The sequence below is a fragment of the Fukomys damarensis genome, unplaced genomic scaffold, assembly GCF_012274545.1.
Source record: "Fukomys damarensis isolate Sample0158 unplaced genomic scaffold, DMR_v1.0_HiC HiC_scaffold_25, whole genome shotgun sequence".
NCBI lineage: Eukaryota > Metazoa > Chordata > Mammalia > Rodentia > Bathyergidae > Fukomys > Fukomys damarensis.
Genome location: NW_022900937.1, coordinates 11140242 through 11146241, shown reverse-complemented (window position 1 = coordinate 11146241; position 6000 = coordinate 11140242).

Below are 6000 nucleotides of genomic sequence, written 5' to 3'. Positions count from 1 at the left end.
TCTAAAGCAGTAGGGGAAGTGTGAGGGGTAAGGGAAAGGTAAGAAGAGAAAAGAAAAAATAAGAGAAAAGGAAAAAAATGGAAACAAAGTCTTTGTAAATAGGGAAGGGTGGAGGGGCTATAGGAGGGCAGGGGAATGGGGAAAAAATAAGAATCAATATACACCATGTAAAGGTACGAGTTCCCAATGATGAACGCAACTGTGTTGTATACCTGAAATGTACCAATGAAATATATATTTAAAAGAATACAAATTATGAATGCCAAGATATACACTGTCCATTGGCTTATGACAGTTGCATTCTGATCCAAGGAAAACTAACAAATCGTTGCATATTTTGAAAAAAATGGAGTACCACACCCAGAAGAGATAAATAGTTATTGAGCACCCACTCTGCACCAGACAGCATATCTGGCTCTGTCAGAATTGCTTTAAGAACAGAAGCTCTTTGGGAATTTTCAGAAATTTTACCACAAATTGGATTCCACAGTGTGCAAAATTTAGTTTCACATCAATCTTATTCTGATCACAAAGGGTTGAGAGATCTCAGCTGGTATACTGGCTTCATTGTGCTTTAAATAAAACAAAAACCAAGTAAAACACTATTCTTTGATGGCCAGTGCCTCAGAAGAGAGAGACCCTTTTCCCCAGGAGGAAGATGGACTTCAGTGTTCTCAACAGTTAAGTAAATTGACAAAGGACTGCAAGATTATTTGATGTAGTGCGATATGGTAGATTTAGTGTCTGAAGACTTGGTGTCTAGTTTTGATTCTACTCATAAGGAACTGGGTACCTCTGGGTGGGGATCCAGTAGGTCTTCCCAGGAACCAGATATTGAAATGGGGGCCAAGGTGTAGGAGGTTTAATAAGTCAAGGTGTTCGGCTGTGCACCTGGAGGCAGGAAGAAGGACCAGGTATTGAGAAGCCAGGCTATGATACTGTCCTCATGAGGTCCCAGCTAGCCCCACAGGGAGTCCTGAGGTAGGACAAGAGGGCTGGACGTTGGGTGCAGGCTGGGTGGTGGGGACTTGTAGTTGAAGCAGTTCTTTCCAGCATTGCTCACATGCAGGATTGACCTTTTCATCTTAAGTAAAATCTTGGTGGCACAGTCTGAAATCCACGCTGCTGCTAGGTCCTTTCACCCATGGAGTTACTTGTACAAATAAGTGAAGACACTGGCCCAAGTGATCCTTAGGTCTATTTCCAGCTGTAAGTTATCTACATTTTGCAACTACGACTGCAAAAATTCCTGGTGAGACATGAAAAAGAGTGAAGAAGATCTCTGAATGAGTTTGGAATAACTCTCAGGAAGTATGGTTAAGTAAAGGAAGCAGGGTACAAAAAAAGTGTAGTATGATAGAATATCCTTTGCCCAGAAAGAATGGAAAATGTGTGTGTGTGTGTGTGTGTGTGTGTGTGTGTAAAAATTAGAAAGAGTATAAATCCTACAAGAGTCAGGGTGGGAGTGGAGTGAAACCATATGGCAGCAGGGTAATGTCCTACATACTTGTAACTTTAAATTAAATTAAAAACAATGCAAAGGAGCACCCTCAAAATTTAGCATATATTAAAACTATAGCTATGTATCATGCTGATAAAATAATCACAAAAAAGAACTGATTCAAGTAAATTGTGATACTAAGACTCTGGTTAACCACCCCTTAATAGGATATATTTTAGGAACAAAAAACTTCCAAAGACATCTAAATATTTATGTAGAATGCTTACTGATTTAGTAATGCTAACTTTATAATTTTGAAGCTACTATATTAATATGTAGGGTAAAGTAAATAAGTAGATATTCTAACATTATTAAGAATCAAGACTTTAATATAAATAAAAATAGAAAATAAAATATTTTTTAAAAAAACCCTTTCATGAGGAATTTGGATACAAGAAGCCTAGAGTAAAAGTAGTCTCTAGCTTTGCCTCCTGAAAGAATTAACAACTGACAACATCTAGTTACACACTTACTGCTTAGATCTTGCTATAAATAAAACTGTCCATTATAAAACAGCACTCAGACAATGTCACAATCCAAGTCTTGGGGAAAGAAAATATAAAATGAATAGGAAATATTTCCTATTGCCAGCAAACCAGTCAAAACTTGGAAGTCAACACATTTCTATAAAGAAAACATGGGCTCCATCTCTAAGAGGATCCCTCTAGCCAAATTTAGGACCATTGGGACATGAAAAAGGATAGAGAAGACAACTGACTGTAACTTATTAAGTAACAAAGAAATTCATGACGTCATAGTTAAAAGGAGGTAGAAGAAGAGGGACGGAAGAAAGGACATGGAGAACAGAGACATACAATGGAAAACAGAGAAGAAAGAGAAGAAAAGGAAAGTTCATCTTTATAGGATAAAGTCAGCCAGTAAGATAGAAGGAAGAAAGGAATGAGGCTACCTGACTGTTCAACACGGTGAAGGGTTCAAATAAGGATCTTCAGTGGATATGGAAACAGTTGAGTGATAAGTTTTGAACAGCTTATTCACATACTGTCAAAGTACTATTTCACAAACCCTAATGACAAACAAGAAAAGTGTCTTTGTTTTGGAGACATCTGATTATTGGCACCTTAACGCTGGACTTCAACGTGACATCACATATACTGGGACCCCCTGATAGAACATGGGTGCTAATGTGACACAGCAAGAAAGTCAAAAGAGAGTTGTTTAACTTAGATGTGGCCAAGTGGCCAAATCTAACTTTCACTGCACAGAAAACATAAGGATAGAGGCACAAGTTCAATAGCACAAGGAAACTGTCAGCTTTTTCAGAATGGGAGGAATATTCTACAGAATTACTGGACCCCTCCATAAGTCAATGTCAACAGATTTTTTTCAGAAAAAAGAAAAAGGAGGACTGCTCACTATTTTAAAACAGTAAAGGTCAAAATAATTCAACAGGTTAAGCGCAAGAATTTGGCACCATTGTGGAATATGAATGCAAATTGGACATCAGATCACATCGAAAAATTGTTATGTTCTCGAATATAATTACTACATTCTGGTTATGTAGTGAATGTCCTTAATCTTGGGAGATTCATGAAGTATTTAATGATGAAATTTCATGAATTATACCAACTTACTTTGAGTGATTTAACAATAATAATTTTGAATAACAAAATTTTGATATACAAAAATCATGTATATACATTTCATCCTGAGTTTCCTCAATAGATAGCAACAGGGAAATATCAAGCAAATAGGGTAAAACATTAACAATTGGTGCACCTAGGTAAAGGGTTTACTGTTACTTAAATTCATTTATTTTTTCTATAGACAACATTCTTTCAAAATAAAAAAAATTGGAGGGAAATGCCTGCCCATATAATATAAGAGATGGAAGAATCTTTGGATTTTTATCCTCTAAATCTTCCATTTTACAAACTATAAAATTAAAACCCAAAAGATTAAGATTTCACAAGTCATAGAGTTCAGCCTCTGGTGCTGTGGCTATTATACTTTGTGGCACTTAAAATTGTTTTTCATCTCTTCGGGTGTCACACTGGCTTTTCCATATCAAAAGGACTGGGCGAGACTGGGCGCAGAGGAGCCCCTGACATGTCCCTGCCTGTCTCCTCTAGACCATGACTTCCCTGCTCCTTGGACCTGAGCCTCTGGGCTGCAGGAATCTTCGAGCTCTCCCACCCTCTTGCTAGGTCCCCTCCTCAAATGTCCCTGTTCCATTAACACAGTGCCACCTTCACTTCCCTGCAGTGTATATCACATCAACAGTCGCTCATGTTCCTCCATATTCTCGAGCTGATTTAAAAAAGGTTTCTCAGCATTATAGAAAGAAATTATAACCAGACTGAGTTAATGCAACAGTATCTTGGCTGTGTTCATTGGAAGGCTCGGTTTTAAACCAAAGGCTATGTTTAGGGCAGTAGCTTCCCCCATCACCCAAGGGGTGACCCCCTATGCAGAAGGGTCACCTTAGACACAGAAAACTATTAATTAAGTCACCTGCAGATCTCACACAAGAGCATTTTGTAAGGGGATGAAACAACAACAACAACAACAACAACAACAACAACAACATGTTTCTAATCAGTCTTTCTTGCTCCACTTGAGAAGAGACAGACATGGAGATAATCAGTGGGAATCAAGCAAGAGCCAGGGGGTTTGAGTCAGCAAGCCAAGGATCCTTCAGAAGTGTGGGTTGCATCATCTTACCTGTAATCTCCAACTATGCTTCTCCCTTATTTTCATTTCATTTAACATTCCATTTTTTCTTTTCTATTCTGATATGCCTACAGTTTATTTTTCTTCTTTGACTAAAACAAAATGACTTTCCATCTTCACATATATTGGAGAGTTTGGTATTAAAAATGAAAATCTCATACATATAGCCCCTTTCCCCTACCTGTTTGCTGCTTATGATGAAACTTTTTTCAATGAATATCTAATGAAGGTAGCTGTTAAACAAAAATGAATGTTATATATAAAATTGTGAAATGTTATTTTCTACCTTGTAAAGGAAAAATGTATTAGTGTGGAATGTATAATTTATAGTTGAGCTAGAAGGCTATAGACACTTAAATAGTACCAGGCAGGGAGTAGGCAGGAAGCCTAAAGTCATCCAGGAAAGTGAAGGATATTTTGGATCTTGCAAGATAGTTCTCAGAAGTTTGGTGTCTTTGCTGAGTCAGGCTCTTCGAAAAACCAGCCTTTGGGTTTGTATTTTTGTCTCATTCCTTCCAAATGAGAGGTAAGATTTCTTCTCTTGAATCCATTGGACTACATCTTTTCATTCTAGTATGATGTGTGTCTCTAATATGAAGTTTTAAAGTTAGCCTTAAAAGCAAGGAGAGCAAGCTGCTGGCCTAAATATTATTTAGCCTGTACAGTATTTTTAAAAATATAAAATTTGCACATACAAATGCTGAGTCCAACTTCCTTTGCACGATCCAGCAACAGTGGGCTTGAGTTTCCTCCTGGAAAAGGCTGATTTCTTCCCATGGCTATGAACTCTGGGCAGCCACGATCCCTAGAAGACGTGATATTGTTATATCCAGACAGCCTATTTAAATGGCTGGGTCCTGGCGGCATGAGTTTGAAACCTGTATTATCCACTTTCATTTCATTTAGAAAACATGGTTTCTCTGGACGTTGACAGGTATTTACCTCTACTCTAGTTCCATGTGCCTTCACTTACAGGGCCTTTCACTTGAAATGATTTTATTTAATCCTCCCAATGACTATTTGGGAAGATATAATTATTGTAATCACCTGAACGATATGTTTCTGAATCTTGAAGAGGCTAGAAGCAGGGCCAGGATTCAAACCTAAAGCCCATTCCAACAGACAGCTGAGGCAACAGAGAACGCAGAGCTGTAGTTGCAATAGCTGATTTCCATAAAGAAAAAGAAAAGTGATGTGATAGCATGAAAAAAACCCGGGGCCCAAGACCCAAGAACTAGGGTTTGTGCCCAACATTTGTCTATCTTTCATGTCATACATGGTCTTGAACAAGACTCATTATAGATGAAGCTTGAAAAACACCCTTTCCTTTCTCAGCTTTGGTTTTGCAATCTCTAAAGTGGCGGGAGAGGAATTTTCTGAAAGGCCCCATCTCCTTCCCCTGTTTGGTACCTAATCTGAGAAAGGACTTGTTCCTTTTCTTTTGCTCCCTCTGCTGGGCACGGAGCAAGACAACATCTTAGCTGCTGAAACCATTTTGGATTTCATGCAATTATTTATGAAGGGCTTGACTTGTACAAGTTCATGGTGGGTCCTGGTGACCTGGGGAGAAGACCCAGACTAGCAGTGATTATGATTCATTTTTCTGCTCACCACTGAGCAGATTAAACAAGTGAAGATCTCAAGATCCTATTGCAAACAAGGAAATCATATAATTAGAAATGTGGTAATAATCATGGAAATCACCAAAGCCAATATTGATGATAACTGACAATATGCCAGGCACTGTCTAAATTACTTTGTCTACTTCATTTTTCATTTGATCCTTCAGGCAATCACATGAAAGT